Source organism: Lepisosteus platostomus, chromosome 8 (genome assembly GCF_059453375.1).
Source record: "Lepisosteus platostomus isolate fLepPlt1 chromosome 8, fLepPlt1.hap1, whole genome shotgun sequence".
In the NCBI taxonomy this organism is placed as follows: Eukaryota; Metazoa; Chordata; class Actinopteri; order Semionotiformes; family Lepisosteidae; genus Lepisosteus; species Lepisosteus platostomus.
In genome coordinates, this window is record NC_142618.1 from 14,209,674 (window position 1) to 14,225,387 (window position 15,714).

Below are 15,714 nucleotides of genomic sequence, written 5' to 3' on the forward strand. Positions count from 1 at the left end.
ACCCTTTCTGTAAGCCTCACCATTGCAGTAGACGTTTGAGTACAAAGCTGTTAAAAAGGAGGCAAGGTATAGCCCCAGAAAGCAAGCAGCACCTTCTGTATTGATGGTCATTCATCCAGTAACCACTTCCTCCTACTCAATATGTTGATGCTTTGATATGCAAACATTTCCCCAGCAGGGGTCACCAATCACCCAGAGCCACACCTCACCCATTAATCAGTGCCAGGCCCACAAGCTAGAGCCCAGGCTGCGCCAGCCGGGAATCGAACCCAGGTCGCAAGAATGGGAATCTTGCATGATACCACTACACCACTGGCGCCCACGGAGAGAGCTTGCTCACACCACAGTTTAAGCCTCTTATCCTCTCACAGGCCAAAGGGAGCAAAGCCCTTCTTTTTGCCCAGCCCACACACCCCACAATTACCTCTGCCCTGCCTAATTTGAAGCTTTGGGAATTTGCAACGAGAAGAGCCGACGGAAGAGGAAAAAAATGCCAAAGACGTACCACCATTGTTTCACTGTCGTCTTCCAGGCCCCTTTGACTCCGTCCAGGACAAACACCACACAAGGACCTCTGCGCTGCTAATGCGGAATTCTGTGCCCTTGCAATGAGGAGGGCCGCAAACAAAAGCCCGGGGGATGGGGCTTAGACCTGAGTCACCATAACACCCGAACAGGGACTTGAACCCTGGACCCTCAGATTAAAAGTCTGATGCTCTACCGACTGAGCTATCCGGGCTCTACGACAGAAGCAGGAGCAGCAGCAGGGACATACAGGATCCTCAAAGGCCACATGTTTGGTCCACTGAAGAGAGCAAGCCGAGGAAACGACAACGAGCCCAGGAATCTCTGTTAGATCCAACATGACACAGTGCTGTGCTTTCCAAAGAACAGGAACTCCACCCTGCCTCGGGCTGTGAACGTCAGAGAGAGGACACGCACGGCTCCCTCGATAGCTCAGTTGGTAGAGCGGAGGACTGTAGTGGAGAAGGCTGGACATCCTTAGGTCGCTGGTTCGAATCCGGCTCGAGAGACGCTACTGTTTTGGCCCTTGACAATCAAAAAAGAAGAAAATGAGCAAACCTCTCTCTCGCTTGGACCGTAAGGCGGTCAGACATTAGAGCGGAGTCGCCGTCTTTAGAATTCTGCATTCTACTGCTCGCGTCTGCTAAGCTTTCCTTTTGCAAAACACTGCGTCAGCGCTGGTGCGCTCAAAACCTAGTCGCAAAGACAAGTGAGACTAAAGGAGGCGCTCGGTGGAGCCCATCGCCGGCACCCTTTCTGTAAGCCTCACCATTGCAGTAGACGTTTGAGTACAAAGCTGTTAAAAAGGAGGCAAGGTATAGCCCCAGAAAGCAAGCAGCACCTTCTGTATTGATGGTCATTCATCCAGTAACCACTTCCTCCTACTCAATATGTTGATGCTTTGATATGCAAACATTTCCCCAGCAGGGGCCACCAATCACCCAGAGCCACACCTCACCCATTAATCAGTGTCAGGCCCACAAGCTAGAGCCCAGGCTGCGCCAGCCGGGAATCGAACCCGGGTCGTAAGAATGGGAATCTTGCATGATACCACTACACCACTGGCGCCCACGGAGAGAGCTTGCTCACACCACAGTTTAAGCCTCTTATCCTCTCACAGGCCAAAGGGAGCAAAGCCCTTCTTTTTGCCCAGCCCACACACCCCACAATTACCTCTGCCCTGCCTAATTTGAAGCTTTGGGAATTTGCAACGAGAAGAGCCGACGGAAGAGGAAAAAAATGCCAAAGACGTACCACCATTGTTTCACTGTCGTCTTCCAGGCCCCTTTGACTCCGTCCAGGACAAACACCACACAAGGACCTCTGCGCTGCTAATGCGGAATTCTGTGCCCTTGCAATGAGGAGGGCCGCAAACAAAAGCCCGGGGGGTGGGGCTTAGACCTGAGTCACCATAACACCCGAACAGGGACTTGAACCCTGGACCCTCAGATTAAAAGTCTGATGCTCTACCGACTGAGCTATCCGGGCTCTACGACAGAAGCAGGAGCAGCAGCAGGGACATACAGGATCCTCAAAGGCCACATGTTTGGTCCACTGAAGAGAGCAAGCCGAGGAAACGACAACGAGCCCAGGAATCTCTGTTAGATCCAACATGACACAGTGCCGTGCTTTCCAAAGAACAGGAACTCCACCCTGCCTCGGGCTGTGAACGTCAGAGAGAGGACATGCACGGCTCCCTCGACAGCTCAGTTGGTAGAGCGGAGGACTGTAGTGGAGAAGGCCGGACATCCTTAGGTCGCTGGTTCGAATCCGGCTCGAGGGACGCTACTGTTTTGGCCCTTGACAATCAAAAAAGAAGAAAATGAGCAAACCTCTCTCTCGCTTGGACCGTAAGGCGGTCAGACATTAGAGCGGAGTCGCCGTCTTTAGAATTCTGCATTCTACTGCTCGCGTCTGCTAAGCTTTCCTTTTGCAAAACACTGCGTCAGCGCTGGTGCGCTCAAAACCTAGTCGCAAAGACAAGTGAGACTAAAGGAGGCGCTCGGTGGAGCCCATCGCCGGCACCCTTTCTGTAAGCCTCACCATTGCAGTAGACGTTTGAGTACAAAGCTGTTAAAAAGGAGGCAAGGTATAGCCCCAGAAAGCAAGCAGCACCTTCTGTATTGATGGTCATTCATCCAGTAACCACTTCCTCCTACTCAATATGTTGATGCTTTGATATGCAAACATTTCCCCAGCAGGGGCCACCAATCACCCAAAGCCACACCTCACCCATTAATCAGTGCCAGGCCCACAAGCTAGAGCCCAGGCTGCGCCAGCCGGGAATCGAACCCGGGTCGCAAGAATGGGAATCTTGCATGATACCACTACACCACTGGCGCCCACGGAGAGAGCTTGCTCACACCACAGTTTAAGCCTCTTATCCTCTCACAGGCCAAAGGGAGCAAAGCCCTTCTTTTTGCCCAGCCCACACACCCCACAATTACCTCTGCCCTGCCTAATTTGAAGCTTTGGGAATTTGCAACGAGAAGAGCCGACGGAAGAGGAAAAAAATGCCAAAGACGTACCACCATTGTTTCACTGTCGTCTTCCAGGCCCCTTTGACTCCGTCCAGGACAAACACCACACAAGGACCTCTGCGCTGCTAAGGCGGAATTCTGTGCCCTTGCAATGAGGAGGGCCGCAAACAAAAGCCCAGGGGGTGGGGCTTAGACCTGAGTCACCATAACACCCGAACAGGGACTTGAACCCTGGACCCTCAGATTAAAAGTCTGATGCTCTACCGACTGAGCTATCCAGGCTCTGCGACAGAAGCAGGAGCAGCAGCAGGGACATACAGGATCCTCAAAGGCCACATGTTTGGTCCACTGAAGAGAGCAAGCCGAGGAAACGACAACGAGCCCAGGAATCTCTGTTAGATCCAACATGACACAGTGCTGTGCTTTCCAAAGAACAGGAACTCCACCCTGCCTCGGGCTGTGAACGTCAGAGAGAGGACACGCACGGCTCCCTCGATAGCTCAGTTGGTAGAGCGGAGGACTGTAGTGGAGAAGGCCGGACATCCTTAGGTCGCTGGTTTGAATCCGGCTCGAGGGACGCTACTGTTTTGGCCCTTGACAATCAAAAAAGAAGAAAATGAGCAAACCTCTCTCTCGCTTGGACCGTAAGGCGGTCAGACATTAGAGCGGAGTCGCCGTCTTTAGAATTCTGCATTCTACTGCTCGCGTCTGCTAAGCTTTCCTTTTGCAAAACACTGCGTCAGCGCTGGTGCGCTCAAAACCTAGTCGCAAAGACAAGTGAGACTAAAGGAGGCGCTCGGTGGAGCCCATCGCCGGCACCCTTTCTGTAAGCCTCACCATTGCAGTAGACGTTTGAGTACAAAGCTGTTAAAAAGGAGGCAAGGTATAGCCCCAGAATGCAAGCAGCACCTTCTGTATTGATGGTCATTCATCCAGTAACCACTTCCTCCTACTCAATATGTTGATGCTTTGATATGCAAACATTTCCCCAGCAGGGGCCACCAATCACCCAGAGCCACACCTCACCCATTAATCAGTGCCAGGCCCACCAGCTAGAGCCCAGGCTGCGCCAGCCGGGAATCAAACCCGGGTCGCAAGAATGGGAATCTTGCATGATACCACTACACCACTGGCGGCCACGGAGAGAGCTTGCTCACACCACAGTTTAAGCCTCTTATCCTCTCACAGGCCAAAGGGAGCAAAGCCCTTCTTTTTGCCCAGCCCACACACCCCACAATTACCTCTGCCCTGCCTAATTTGAAGCTTTGGGAATTTGCAACGAGAAGAGCCGACGGAAGAGGAAAAAAATGCCAAAGACGTACCACCATTGTTTCACTGTCGTCTTCCAGGCCCCTTTGACTCCGTCCAGGACAAACACCACACAAGGACCTCTGCGCTGCTAATGCGGAATTCTGTGCCCTTGCAATGAGGAGGGCCGCAAACAAAAGCCCAGGGGGTGGGGCTTAGACCTGAGTCACCATAACACCCGAACAGGGACTTGAACCCTGGACCCTCAGATTAAAAGTCTGATGCTCTACCGACTGAGCTATCCGGGCTCTACGACAGAAGCAGGAGCAGCAGCAGGGACATACAGGATCCTCAAAGGCCACATGTTTGGTCCACTGAAGAGAGCAAGCCGAGGAAACGACAACGAGCCCAGGAATCTCTGTTAGATCCATCATGACACAGTGCTGTGCTTTCCAAAGAACAGGAACTCCACCCTGCCTCGGGCTGTGAACGTCAGAGAGAGGACACGCACGGCTCCCTCGATAGCTCAGTTGGTAGAGCGGAGGACTGTAGTGGAGAAGGCCGGACATCCTTAGGTCGCTGGTTTGAATCCGGCTCGAGGGACGCTACTGTTTTGGCCCTTGACAATCAAAAAAGAAGAAAATGAGCAAACCTCTCTCTCGCTTGGCCCGTAAGGCGGTCAGACATTAGAGCGGAGTCGCCGTCTTTAGAATTCTGCATTCTACTGCTCGCGTCTGCTAAGCTTTCCTTTGGCAAAACCCTGCGTCAGCGCTGGTGCGCTCAAAACCTAGTCGCAAAGACAAGTGAGACTAAAGGAGGCGCTCGGTGGAGCCCATCGCCGGCACCCTTTCTGTAAGCCTCACCATTGCAGTAGACGTTTGAGTACAAAGCTGTTAAAAAGGAGGCAAGGTATAGCCCCAGAAAGCAAGCAGCACCTTCTGTATTGATGGTCATTCATCCAGTAACCACTTCCTCCTACTCAATATGTTGATGCTTTGATATGCAAACATTTCCCCAGCAGGGGCCACCAATCACCCAGAGCCACACCTCACCCATTAATCAGTGCCAGGCCCACAAGCTAGAGTCCAGGCTGCGACAGCCGGGAATCGAGCCCGGGTCGCAAGAATGGGAATCTTGCATGATACCACTACACCACTGGCGCCCACGGAGAGAGCTTGCTCACACCACAGTTTAAGCCTCTTATCCTCTCAAAGGCCAAAGGGAGCAAAGCCCTTCTTTTTGCCCAGCCCACACACCCCACAATTACCTCTGCCCTTGCCTAATTTGAAGCTTTGGGAATTTGCAACGAGAAGAGCCGACGGAAGAGGAAAAAAATGCCAAAGACGTACCACCATTGTTTCACTGTCGTCTTCCAGGCCCCTTTGACTCCGTCCAGGACAAACACCACACAAGGACCTCTGCGCTGCTAATGCGGAATTCTGTGCCCTTGCAACGAGGAGGGCCGCAAACAAAAGCCCGGGGGGTGGGGCTTAGACCTGAGTCACCATAACACCCGAACAGGGACTTGAACCCTGGACCCTCAGATTAAAAGTCTGATGCTCTACCGACTGAGCTATCCGGGCTCTACGACAGAAGCAGGAGCAGCAGCAGGGACATACAGGATCCTCAAAGGCCACATGTTTGGTCCACTGAAGAGAGCAAGCCGAGGAAACGACAACGAGACCAGGAATCTCTGTTAGATCCAACATGACACAGTGCTGTGCTTTCCAAAGAACAGGAACTCCACCCTGCCTCGGGCTGTGAACGTCAGAGAGAGGACACGCACGGCTCCCTTGATAGCTCAGTTGGTAGAGCGGAGGTTGTAGTGGAGAAGGCCGGACATCCTTAGGTCGCTGGTTCGAATCCGGCTCGAGGGACGCTACTGTTTTGGCCCTTGACAATCAAAAAAGAAGAAAATGAGCAAACCTCTCTCTCGCTTGGACCGTAAGGCGGTCAGACATTAGAGCGGAGTCGCCGTCTTTAGAATTCTGCATTCTACTGCTCGCGTCTGCTAAGCTTTCCTTTTGCAAAACACTGCGTCAGCGCTGGTGCGCTCAAAACCTAGTCGCAAAGACAAGTGAGACTAAAGGAGGCGCTCGGTGGAGCCCATCGCCGGCACCCTTTCTGTAAGCCTCACCATTGCAGTAGACGTTTGAGTACAAAGCTGTTAAAAAGGAGGCAAGGTATAGCCCCAGAAAGCAAGCAGCACCTTCTGTATTGATGGTCATTCATCCAGTAACCACTTCCTCCTACTCAATATGTTGATGCTTTGATATGCAAACATTTCCCCAGCAGGGGCCACCAATCACCCAGAGCCACACCTCACCCATTAATCAGTGTCAGGCCCACAAGCTAGAGCCCAGGCTGCGCCAGCCGGGAATCGAACCCGGGTCGTAAGAATGGGAATCTTGCATGATACCACTACACCACTGGCGCCCACGGAGAGAGCTTGCTCACACCACAGTTTAAGCCTCTTATCCTCTCACAGGCCAAAGGGAGCAAAGCCCTTCTTTTTGCCCAGCCCACACACCCCACAATTACCTCTGCCCTGCCTAATTTGAAGCTTTGGGAATTTGCAACGAGAAGAGCCGACGGAAGAGGAAAAAAATGCCAAAGACGTACCACCATTGTTTCACTGTCGTCTTCCAGGCCCCTTTGACTCCGTCCAGGACAAACACCACACAAGGACCTCTGCGCTGCTAATGCGGAAGTCTGTGCCCTTGCAACGAGGAGGGCCGCAAACAAAAGCCCGGGGGGTGGGGCTTAGACCTGAGTCACCATAACACCCGAACAGGGACTTGAACCCTGGACCCTCAGATTAAAAGTCTGATGCTCTACCGACTGAGCTATCCGGGCTCTACGACAAAAGCAGGAGCAGCAGCAGGGACATACAGGATCCTCAAAGGCCACATGTTTGGTCCACTGAAGAGAGCAAGCCGAGGAAACGACAACGAGCCCAGGAATCTCTGTTAGATCCAACATGACACAGTGCTGTGCTTTCCAAAGAACCGGAACTCCACCCTGCCTCGGGCTGTGAACGTCAGAGAGAGGACACGCACGGCTCCCTCGATAGCTCAGTTGGTAGAGCGGAGGACTGTAGTGGAGAAGGCCGGACCTCCTTAGGTCGCTGGTTCGAATCCGGCTCGAGGGACGCTACTGTTTTAGCCCTTGACAATCAAAAAAGAAGAAAATGAGCAAACCTCTCTCTCGCTTGGCCCGTAAGGCGGTCAGACATTAGAGCGGAGTCGCCGTCTTTAGAATTCTGCATTCTACTGCTCGCGTCTGCTAAGCTTTCCTTTGGCAAAACACTGCGTCAGCGCTGGTGCGCTCAAAACCTAGTCGCAAAGACAAGTGAGACTAAAGGAGGCGCTCGGTGGAGCCCATCGCCGGCACCCTTTCTGTAAGCCTCACCATTGCAGTAGACGTTTGAGTACAAAGCTGTTAAAAAGGAGGCAAGGTATAGCCCCAGAAAGCAAGCAGCACCTTCTGTATTGATGGTCATTCATCCAGTAACCACTTCCTCCTACTCAATATGTTGATGCTTTGATATGCAAACATTTCCCCAGCAGGGGCCACCAATCACCCAGAGCCACACCTCACCCATTAATCAGTGCCAGGCTGCGCCAGCCGGGAATCGAACCCGGGTCGCAAGAATGGGAATCTTGCATGATACCACTACACCACTGGCGCCCACGGAGAGAGCTTGCTCACACCACAGTTTAAGCCTCTTATCCTCTCACGGGCCAAAGGGAGCAAAGCCCTTCTTTTTGCCCAGCCCACACACCCCACAATTACCTCTGCCCTGCCTAATTTGAAGCTTTGGGAATTTGCAACGAGAAGAGCCGACGGAAGAGGAAAAAAATGCCAAAGACGTACCACCATTGTTTCACTGTCGTCTTCCAGGCCCCTTTGACTCCGTCCAGGACAAACACCACACAAGGACCTCTGCGCTGCTAATGCGGAATTCTGTGGCCTTGCAATGAGGAGGGCCGCAAACAAAAGCCCGGGGGGTGGGGCTTAGACCTGAGTCACCATAACACCCAAACAGGGACCTGAACCCTGGACCCTCAGATTAAAAGTCTGATGCTCTACCGACTGAGCTATCCGGGCTCTACGACAGAAGCAGGAGGAGCAGCAGCAGGGACATACAGGATCCTCAAAGGCCACATGTTTGGTCCACTGAAGAGAGCAAGCCGAGGAAACGACAACGAGCCCAGGAATCTCTGTTAGATCCAACATGACACAGTGCTGTGCTTTCCAAAGAACAGGAACTCCACCCTGCCTCGGGCTGTGAACGTCAGAGAGAGGACACGCACGGCTCCCTCGATAGCTCAGTTGGTAGAGCGGAGGACTGTAGTGGAGAAGGCCGGACATCCTTAGGTCGCTGGTTCGAATCCGGCTCGAGGGACGCTACTGTTTTGGCCCTTGACAATCAAAAAAGAAGAAAATGAGCAAACCTCTCTCTCGCTTGGCCCGTAAGGCGGTCAGACATTAGAGCGGAGTCGCCGTCTTTAGAATTCTGCATTCTACTGCTCGCGTCTGCTAAGCTTTCCTTTTGCAAAACACTGCGTCAGCGCTGGTGCGCTCAAAACCTAGTCGCAAAGACAAGTGAGACTAAAGGAGGCGCTCGGTGGAGCCCATCGCCGGCACCCTTTCTGTAAGCCTCACCATTGCAGTAGACGTTTGAGTACAAAGCTGTTAAAAAGGAGGCAAGGTATAGCCCCAGAAAGCAAGCAGCACCTTCTGTATTGATGGTCATTCATCCAGTAACCACTTCCTCCTACTCAATATGTTGATGCTTTGATATGCAAACATTTCCCCAGCAGGGGCCACCAATCACCCAGAGCCACACCTCACCCATTAATCAGTGTCAGGCCCACAAGCTAGAGCCCAGGCTGCGCCAGCCGGGAATCGAACCCGGGTCGTAAGAATGGGAATCTTGCATGATACCACTACACCACTGGCGCCCACGGAGAGAGCTTGCTCACACCACAGTTTAAGCCTCTTATCCTCTCACAGGCCAAAGGGAGCAAAGCCCTTCTTTTTGCCCAGCCCACACACCCCACAATTACCTCTGCCCTGCCTAATTTGAAGCTTTGGGAATTTGCAACGAGAAGAGCCGACGGAAGAGGAAAAAAATGCCAAAGACGTACCACCATTGTTTCACTGTCGTCTTCCAGGCCCCTTTGACTCCGTCCAGGACAAACACCACACAAGGACCTCTGCGCTGCTAATGCGGAAGTCTGTGCCCTTGCAACGAGGAGGGCCGCAAACAAAAGCCCGGGGGGTGGGGCTTAGACCTGAGTCACCATAACACCCGAACAGGGACTTGAACCCTGGACCCTCAGATTAAAAGTCTGATGCTCTACCGACTGAGCTATCCGGGCTCTACGACAAAAGCAGGAGCAGCAGCAGGGACATACAGGATCCTCAAAGGCCACATGTTTGGTCCACTGAAGAGAGCAAGCCGAGGAAACGACAACGAGCCCAGGAATCTCTGTTAGATCCAACATGACACAGTGCTGTGCTTTCCAAAGAACAGGAACTCCACCCTGCCTCGGGCTGTGAACGTCAGAGAGAGGACACGCACGGCTCCCTCGATAGCTCAGTTGGTAGAGCGGAGGACTGTAGTGGAGAAGGCCGGACCTCCTTAGGTCGCTGGTTCGAATCCGGCTCGAGGGACGCTACTGTTTTAGCCCTTGACAATCAAAAAAGAAGAAAATGAGCAAACCTCTCTCTCGCTTGGCCCGTAAGGCGGTCAGACATTAGAGCGGAGTCGCCGTCTTTAGAATTCTGCATTCTACTGCTCGCGTCTGCTAAGCTTTCCTTTGGCAAAACACTGCGTCAGCGCTGGTGCGCTCAAAACCTAGTCGCAAAGACAAGTGAGACTAAAGGAGGCGCTCGGTGGAGCCCATCGCCGGCACCCTTTCTGTAAGCCTCACCATTGCAGTAGACGTTTGAGTACAAAGCTGTTAAAAAGGAGGCAAGGTATAGCCCCAGAAAGCAAGCAGCACCTTCTGTATTGATGGTCATTCATCCAGTAACCACTTCCTCCTACTCAATATGTTGATGCTTTGATATGCAAACATTTCCCCAGCAGGGGCCACCAATCACCCAGAGCCACACCTCACCCATTAATCAGTGCCAGGCTGCGCCAGCCGGGAATCGAACCCGGGTCGCAAGAATGGGAATCTTGCATGATACCACTACACCACTGGCGCCCACGGAGAGAGCTTGCTCACACCACAGTTTAAGCCTCTTATCCTCTCACGGGCCAAAGGGAGCAAAGCCCTTCTTTTTGCCCAGCCCACACACCCCACAATTACCTCTGCCCTGCCTAATTTGAAGCTTTGGGAATTTGCAACGAGAAGAGCCGACGGAAGAGGAAAAAAATGCCAAAGACGTACCACCATTGTTTCACTGTCGTCTTCCAGGCCCCTTTGACTCCGTCCAGGACAAACACCACACAAGGACCTCTGCGCTGCTAATGCGGAATTCTGTGGCCTTGCAATGAGGAGGGCCGCAAACAAAAGCCCGGGGGGTGGGGCTTAGACCTGAGTCACCATAACACCCAAACAGGGACCTGAACCCTGGACCCTCAGATTAAAAGTCTGATGCTCTACCGACTGAGCTATCCGGGCTCTACGACAGAAGCAGGAGGAGCAGCAGCAGGGACATACAGGATCCTCAAAGGCCACATGTTTGGTCCACTGAAGAGAGCAAGCCGAGGAAACGACAACGAGCCCAGGAATCTCTGTTAGATCCAACATGACACAGTGCTGTGCTTTCCAAAGAACAGGAACTCCACCCTGCCTCGGGCTGTGAACGTCAGAGAGAGGACACGCACGGCTCCCTCGATAGCTCAGTTGGTAGAGCGGAGGACTGTAGTGGAGAAGGCCGGACATCCTTAGGTCGCTGGTTCGAATCCGGCTCGAGGGACGCTACTGTTTTGGCCCTTGACAATCAAAAAAGAAGAAAATGAGCAAACCTCTCTCTCGCTTGGCCCGTAAGGCGGTCAGACATTAGAGCGGAGTCGCCGTCTTTAGAATTCTGCATTCTACTGCTCGCGTCTGCTAAGCTTTCCTTTTGCAAAACACTGCGTCAGCGCTGGTGCGCTCAAAACCTAGTCGCAAAGACAAGTGAGACTAAAGGAGGCGCTCGGTGGAGCCCATCGCCGGCACCCTTTCTGTAAGCCTCACCATTGCAGTAGACGTTTGAGTACAAAGCTGTTAAAAAGGAGGCAAGGTATAGCCCCAGAAAGCAAGCAGCACCTTCTGTATTGATGGTCATTCATCCAGTAACCACTTCCTCCTACTCAATATGTTGATGCTTTGATATGCAAACATTTCCCCAGCAGGGGTCACCAATCACCCAGAGCCACACCTCACCCATTAATCAGTGCCAGGCCCACAAGCTAGAGCCCAGGCTGCGCCAGCCGGGAATCGAACCCAGGTCGCAAGAATGGGAATCTTGCATGATACCACTACACCACTGGCGCCCACGGAGAGAGCTTGCTCACACCACAGTTTAAGCCTCTTATCCTCTCACAGGCCAAAGGGAGCAAAGCCCTTCTTTTTGCCCAGCCCACACACCCCACAATTACCTCTGCCCTGCCTAATTTGAAGCTTTGGGAATTTGCAACGAGAAGAGCCGACGGAAGAGGAAAAAAATGCCAAAGACGTACCACCATTGTTTCACTGTCGTCTTCCAGGCCCCTTTGACTCCGTCCAGGACAAACACCACACAAGGACCTCTGCGCTGCTAATGCGGAATTCTGTGCCCTTGCAATGAGGAGGGCCGCAAACAAAAGCCCGGGGGATGGGGCTTAGACCTGAGTCACCATAACACCCGAACAGGGACTTGAACCCTGGACCCTCAGATTAAAAGTCTGATGCTCTACCGACTGAGCTATCCGGGCTCTACGACAGAAGCAGGAGCAGCAGCAGGGACATACAGGATCCTCAAAGGCCACATGTTTGGTCCACTGAAGAGAGCAAGCCGAGGAAACGACAACGAGCCCAGGAATCTCTGTTAGATCCAACATGACACAGTGCTGTGCTTTCCAAAGAACAGGAACTCCACCCTGCCTCGGGCTGTGAACGTCAGAGAGAGGACACGCACGGCTCCCTCGATAGCTCAGTTGGTAGAGCGGAGGACTGTAGTGGAGAAGGCTGGACATCCTTAGGTCGCTGGTTCGAATCCGGCTCGAGAGACGCTACTGTTTTGGCCCTTGACAATCAAAAAAGAAGAAAATGAGCAAACCTCTCTCTCGCTTGGACCGTAAGGCGGTCAGACATTAGAGCGGAGTCGCCGTCTTTAGAATTCTGCATTCTACTGCTCGCGTCTGCTAAGCTTTCCTTTGGCAAAACCCTGCGTCAGCGCTGGTGCGCTCAAAACCTAGTCGCAAAGACAAGTGAGACTAAAGGAGGCGCTCGGTGGAGCCCATCGCCGGCACCCTTTCTGTAAGCCTCACCATTGCAGTAGACGTTTGAGTACAAAGCTGTTAAAAAGGAGGCAAGGTATAGCCCCAGAAAGCAAGCAGCACCTTCTGTATTGATGGTCATTCATCCAGTAACCACTTCCTCCTACTCAATATGTTGATGCTTTGATATGCAAACATTTCCCCAGCAGGGGCCACCAATCACCCAGAGCCACACCTCACCCATTAATCAGTGCCAGGCCCACAAGCTAGAGTCCAGGCTGCGACAGCCGGGAATCGAGCCCGGGTCGCAAGAATGGGAATCTTGCATGATACCACTACACCACTGGCGCCCACGGAGAGAGCTTGCTCACACCACAGTTTAAGCCTCTTATCCTCTCAAAGGCCAAAGGGAGCAAAGCCCTTCTTTTTGCCCAGCCCACACACCCCACAATTACCTCTGCCCTTGCCTAATTTGAAGCTTTGGGAATTTGCAACGAGAAGAGCCGACGGAAGAGGAAAAAAATGCCAAAGACGTACCACCATTGTTTCACTGTCGTCTTCCAGGCCCCTTTGACTCCGTCCAGGACAAACACCACACAAGGACCTCTGCGCTGCTAATGCGGAATTCTGTGCCCTTGCAACGAGGAGGGCCGCAAACAAAAGCCCGGGGGGTGGGGCTTAGACCTGAGTCACCATAACACCCGAACAGGGACTTGAACCCTGGACCCTCAGATTAAAAGTCTGATGCTCTACCGACTGAGCTATCCGGGCTCTACGACAGAAGCAGGAGCAGCAGCAGGGACATACAGGATCCTCAAAGGCCACATGTTTGGTCCACTGAAGAGAGCAAGCCGAGGAAACGACAACGAGACCAGGAATCTCTGTTAGATCCAACATGACACAGTGCTGTGCTTTCCAAAGAACAGGAACTCCACCCTGCCTCGGGCTGTGAACGTCAGAGAGAGGACACGCACGGCTCCCTTGATAGCTCAGTTGGTAGAGCGGAGGTTGTAGTGGAGAAGGCCGGACATCCTTAGGTCGCTGGTTCGAATCCGGCTCGAGGGACGCTACTGTTTTGGCCCTTGACAATCAAAAAAGAAGAAAATGAGCAAACCTCTCTCTCGCTTGGACCGTAAGGCGGTCAGACATTAGAGCGGAGTCGCCGTCTTTAGAATTCTGCATTCTACTGCTCGCGTCTGCTAAGCTTTCCTTTTGCAAAACACTGCGTCAGCGCTGGTGCGCTCAAAACCTAGTCGCAAAGACAAGTGAGACTAAAGGAGGCGCTCGGTGGAGCCCATCGCCGGCACCCTTTCTGTAAGCCTCACCATTGCAGTAGACGTTTGAGTACAAAGCTGTTAAAAAGGAGGCAAGGTATAGCCCCAGAAAGCAAGCAGCACCTTCTGTATTGATGGTCATTCATCCAGTAACCACTTCCTCCTACTCAATATGTTGATGCTTTGATATGCAAACATTTCCCCAGCAGGGGCCACCAATCACCCAGAGCCACACCTCACCCATTAATCAGTGTCAGGCCCACAAGCTAGAGCCCAGGCTGCGCCAGCCGGGAATCGAACCCGGGTCGTAAGAATGGGAATCTTGCATGATACCACTACACCACTGGCGCCCACGGAGAGAGCTTGCTCACACCACAGTTTAAGCCTCATATCCTCTCACAGGCCAAAGGGAGCAAAGCCCTTCTTTTTGCCCAGCCCACACACCCCACAATTACCTCTGCCCTGCCTAATTTGAAGCTTTGGGAATTTGCAACGAGAAGAGCCGACGGAAGAGGAAAAAAATGCCAAAGACGTACCACCATTGTTTCACTGTCGTCTTCCAGGCCCCTTTGACTCCGTCCAGGACAAACACCACACAAGGACCTCTGCGCTGCTAATGCGGAAGTCTGTGCCCTTGCAACGAGGAGGGCCGCAAACAAAAGCCCGGGGGGTGGGGCTTAGACCTGAGTCACCATAACACCCGAACAGGGACTTGAACCCTGGACCCTCAGATTAAAAGTCTGATGCTCTACCGACTGAGCTATCCGGGCTCTACGACAAAAGCAGGAGCAGCAGCAGGGACATACAGGATCCTCAAAGGCCACATGTTTGGTCCACTGAAGAGAGCAAGCCGAGGAAACGACAACGAGCCCAGGAATCTCTGTTAGATCCAACATGACACAGTGCTGTGCTTTCCAAAGAACCGGAACTCCACCCTGCCTCGGGCTGTGAACGTCAGAGAGAGGACACGCACGGCTCCCTCGATAGCTCAGTTGGTAGAGCGGAGGACTGTAGTGGAGAAGGCCGGACCTCCTTAGGTCGCTGGTTCGAATCCGGCTCGAGGGACGCTACTGTTTTAGCCCTTGACAATCAAAAAAGAAGAAAATGAGCAAACCTCTCTCTCGCTTGGCCCGTAAGGCGGTCAGACATTAGAGCGGAGTCGCCGTCTTTAGAATTCTGCATTCTACTGCTCGCGTCTGCTAAGCTTTCCTTTGGCAAAACACTGCGTCAGCGCTGGTGCGCTCAAAACCTAGTCGCAAAGACAAGTGAGACTAAAGGAGGCGCTCGGTGGAGCCCATCGCCGGCACCCTTTCTGTAAGCCTCACCATTGCAGTAGACGTTTGAGTACAAAGCTGTTAAAAAGGAGGCAAGGTATAGCCCCAGAAAGCAAGCAGCACCTTCTGTATTGATGGTCATTCATCCAGTAACCACTTCCTCCTACTCAATATGTTGATGCTTTGATATGCAAACATTTCCCCAGCAGGGGCCACCAATCACCCAGAGCCACACCTCACCCATTAATCAGTGCCAGGCTGCGCCAGCCGGGAATCGAACCCGGGTCGCAAGAATGGGAATCTTGCATGATACCACTACACCACTGGCGCCCACGGAGAGAGCTTGCTCACACCACAGTTTAAGCCTCTTATCCTCTCACGGGCCAAAGGGAGCAAAGCCCTTCTTTTTGCCCAGCCCACACACCCCACAATTACCTCTGCCCTGCCTAATTTGAAGCTTTGGGAATTTGCAACGAGAAGAGCCGACGGAA

The 15,714-nt window shown here is 52.8% G+C and overlaps 33 non-coding genes across 33 annotated transcripts; 10 read left to right on the top strand and 23 right to left on the bottom strand.

Annotated features, from left to right (window-relative positions):
• Nucleotides 1-248: 248 nt before the first annotated feature.
• Nucleotides 249-319, bottom strand: trnag-ccc (transfer RNA glycine (anticodon CCC)). The gene has a single exon. It is a non-coding gene; the product is annotated as a tRNA-Gly (tRNA).
• A 347-nt stretch (nt 320-666) lies between these two features.
• trnak-uuu (transfer RNA lysine (anticodon UUU)) lies at nt 667-739 on the bottom strand. Its single transcript has one exon. It is a non-coding gene; the product is annotated as a tRNA-Lys (tRNA).
• Nucleotides 740-946: 207 nt separating this feature from the next.
• Nucleotides 947-1,034, top strand: trnay-gua (transfer RNA tyrosine (anticodon GUA)). Its single transcript is given in 2 exon segments — nt 947-983; nt 999-1,034. It is a non-coding gene; the product is annotated as a tRNA-Tyr (tRNA).
• A 488-nt stretch (nt 1,035-1,522) lies between these two features.
• On the bottom strand, nt 1,523-1,593 carry trnag-ccc (transfer RNA glycine (anticodon CCC)). The gene has a single exon. It is a non-coding gene; the product is annotated as a tRNA-Gly (tRNA).
• A 347-nt stretch (nt 1,594-1,940) lies between these two features.
• On the bottom strand, nt 1,941-2,013 carry trnak-uuu (transfer RNA lysine (anticodon UUU)). Its single transcript has one exon. It is a non-coding gene; the product is annotated as a tRNA-Lys (tRNA).
• A 207-nt stretch (nt 2,014-2,220) lies between these two features.
• On the top strand, nt 2,221-2,308 carry trnay-gua (transfer RNA tyrosine (anticodon GUA)). Its single transcript is given in 2 exon segments — nt 2,221-2,257; nt 2,273-2,308. It is a non-coding gene; the product is annotated as a tRNA-Tyr (tRNA).
• Nucleotides 2,309-2,796: 488 nt separating this feature from the next.
• Nucleotides 2,797-2,867, bottom strand: trnag-ccc (transfer RNA glycine (anticodon CCC)). Its single transcript has one exon. It is a non-coding gene; the product is annotated as a tRNA-Gly (tRNA).
• Nucleotides 2,868-3,214: 347 nt separating this feature from the next.
• trnak-uuu (transfer RNA lysine (anticodon UUU)) lies at nt 3,215-3,287 on the bottom strand. Its single transcript has one exon. It is a non-coding gene; the product is annotated as a tRNA-Lys (tRNA).
• A 207-nt stretch (nt 3,288-3,494) lies between these two features.
• trnay-gua (transfer RNA tyrosine (anticodon GUA)) lies at nt 3,495-3,582 on the top strand. The gene is given in 2 exon segments: nt 3,495-3,531; nt 3,547-3,582. It is a non-coding gene; the product is annotated as a tRNA-Tyr (tRNA).
• A 488-nt stretch (nt 3,583-4,070) lies between these two features.
• Nucleotides 4,071-4,142, bottom strand: trnag-ccc (transfer RNA glycine (anticodon CCC)). Its single transcript has one exon. It is a non-coding gene; the product is annotated as a tRNA-Gly (tRNA).
• Nucleotides 4,143-4,488: 346 nt separating this feature from the next.
• Nucleotides 4,489-4,561, bottom strand: trnak-uuu (transfer RNA lysine (anticodon UUU)). Its single transcript has one exon. It is a non-coding gene; the product is annotated as a tRNA-Lys (tRNA).
• A 207-nt stretch (nt 4,562-4,768) lies between these two features.
• Nucleotides 4,769-4,856, top strand: trnay-gua (transfer RNA tyrosine (anticodon GUA)). The gene is given in 2 exon segments: nt 4,769-4,805; nt 4,821-4,856. It is a non-coding gene; the product is annotated as a tRNA-Tyr (tRNA).
• Nucleotides 4,857-5,344: 488 nt separating this feature from the next.
• trnag-ccc (transfer RNA glycine (anticodon CCC)) lies at nt 5,345-5,415 on the bottom strand. Its single transcript has one exon. It is a non-coding gene; the product is annotated as a tRNA-Gly (tRNA).
• Nucleotides 5,416-5,763: 348 nt separating this feature from the next.
• On the bottom strand, nt 5,764-5,836 carry trnak-uuu (transfer RNA lysine (anticodon UUU)). The gene has a single exon. It is a non-coding gene; the product is annotated as a tRNA-Lys (tRNA).
• A 782-nt stretch (nt 5,837-6,618) lies between these two features.
• trnag-ccc (transfer RNA glycine (anticodon CCC)) lies at nt 6,619-6,689 on the bottom strand. The gene has a single exon. It is a non-coding gene; the product is annotated as a tRNA-Gly (tRNA).
• A 347-nt stretch (nt 6,690-7,036) lies between these two features.
• trnak-uuu (transfer RNA lysine (anticodon UUU)) lies at nt 7,037-7,109 on the bottom strand. The gene has a single exon. It is a non-coding gene; the product is annotated as a tRNA-Lys (tRNA).
• A 207-nt stretch (nt 7,110-7,316) lies between these two features.
• trnay-gua (transfer RNA tyrosine (anticodon GUA)) lies at nt 7,317-7,404 on the top strand. Its single transcript is given in 2 exon segments — nt 7,317-7,353; nt 7,369-7,404. It is a non-coding gene; the product is annotated as a tRNA-Tyr (tRNA).
• Nucleotides 7,405-7,872: 468 nt separating this feature from the next.
• On the bottom strand, nt 7,873-7,943 carry trnag-ccc (transfer RNA glycine (anticodon CCC)). Its single transcript has one exon. It is a non-coding gene; the product is annotated as a tRNA-Gly (tRNA).
• Nucleotides 7,944-8,573: 630 nt separating this feature from the next.
• trnay-gua (transfer RNA tyrosine (anticodon GUA)) lies at nt 8,574-8,661 on the top strand. The gene is given in 2 exon segments: nt 8,574-8,610; nt 8,626-8,661. It is a non-coding gene; the product is annotated as a tRNA-Tyr (tRNA).
• A 488-nt stretch (nt 8,662-9,149) lies between these two features.
• On the bottom strand, nt 9,150-9,220 carry trnag-ccc (transfer RNA glycine (anticodon CCC)). Its single transcript has one exon. It is a non-coding gene; the product is annotated as a tRNA-Gly (tRNA).
• A 347-nt stretch (nt 9,221-9,567) lies between these two features.
• On the bottom strand, nt 9,568-9,640 carry trnak-uuu (transfer RNA lysine (anticodon UUU)). Its single transcript has one exon. It is a non-coding gene; the product is annotated as a tRNA-Lys (tRNA).
• Nucleotides 9,641-9,847: 207 nt separating this feature from the next.
• On the top strand, nt 9,848-9,935 carry trnay-gua (transfer RNA tyrosine (anticodon GUA)). Its single transcript is given in 2 exon segments — nt 9,848-9,884; nt 9,900-9,935. It is a non-coding gene; the product is annotated as a tRNA-Tyr (tRNA).
• A 468-nt stretch (nt 9,936-10,403) lies between these two features.
• Nucleotides 10,404-10,474, bottom strand: trnag-ccc (transfer RNA glycine (anticodon CCC)). The gene has a single exon. It is a non-coding gene; the product is annotated as a tRNA-Gly (tRNA).
• Nucleotides 10,475-11,104: 630 nt separating this feature from the next.
• Nucleotides 11,105-11,192, top strand: trnay-gua (transfer RNA tyrosine (anticodon GUA)). Its single transcript is given in 2 exon segments — nt 11,105-11,141; nt 11,157-11,192. It is a non-coding gene; the product is annotated as a tRNA-Tyr (tRNA).
• Nucleotides 11,193-11,680: 488 nt separating this feature from the next.
• On the bottom strand, nt 11,681-11,751 carry trnag-ccc (transfer RNA glycine (anticodon CCC)). Its single transcript has one exon. It is a non-coding gene; the product is annotated as a tRNA-Gly (tRNA).
• Nucleotides 11,752-12,098: 347 nt separating this feature from the next.
• On the bottom strand, nt 12,099-12,171 carry trnak-uuu (transfer RNA lysine (anticodon UUU)). Its single transcript has one exon. It is a non-coding gene; the product is annotated as a tRNA-Lys (tRNA).
• Nucleotides 12,172-12,378: 207 nt separating this feature from the next.
• On the top strand, nt 12,379-12,466 carry trnay-gua (transfer RNA tyrosine (anticodon GUA)). The gene is given in 2 exon segments: nt 12,379-12,415; nt 12,431-12,466. It is a non-coding gene; the product is annotated as a tRNA-Tyr (tRNA).
• A 488-nt stretch (nt 12,467-12,954) lies between these two features.
• trnag-ccc (transfer RNA glycine (anticodon CCC)) lies at nt 12,955-13,025 on the bottom strand. Its single transcript has one exon. It is a non-coding gene; the product is annotated as a tRNA-Gly (tRNA).
• Nucleotides 13,026-13,373: 348 nt separating this feature from the next.
• Nucleotides 13,374-13,446, bottom strand: trnak-uuu (transfer RNA lysine (anticodon UUU)). The gene has a single exon. It is a non-coding gene; the product is annotated as a tRNA-Lys (tRNA).
• A 782-nt stretch (nt 13,447-14,228) lies between these two features.
• On the bottom strand, nt 14,229-14,299 carry trnag-ccc (transfer RNA glycine (anticodon CCC)). The gene has a single exon. It is a non-coding gene; the product is annotated as a tRNA-Gly (tRNA).
• A 347-nt stretch (nt 14,300-14,646) lies between these two features.
• Nucleotides 14,647-14,719, bottom strand: trnak-uuu (transfer RNA lysine (anticodon UUU)). The gene has a single exon. It is a non-coding gene; the product is annotated as a tRNA-Lys (tRNA).
• Nucleotides 14,720-14,926: 207 nt separating this feature from the next.
• On the top strand, nt 14,927-15,014 carry trnay-gua (transfer RNA tyrosine (anticodon GUA)). The gene is given in 2 exon segments: nt 14,927-14,963; nt 14,979-15,014. It is a non-coding gene; the product is annotated as a tRNA-Tyr (tRNA).
• A 468-nt stretch (nt 15,015-15,482) lies between these two features.
• trnag-ccc (transfer RNA glycine (anticodon CCC)) lies at nt 15,483-15,553 on the bottom strand. Its single transcript has one exon. It is a non-coding gene; the product is annotated as a tRNA-Gly (tRNA).
• Nucleotides 15,554-15,714: the final 161 nt, after the last annotated feature.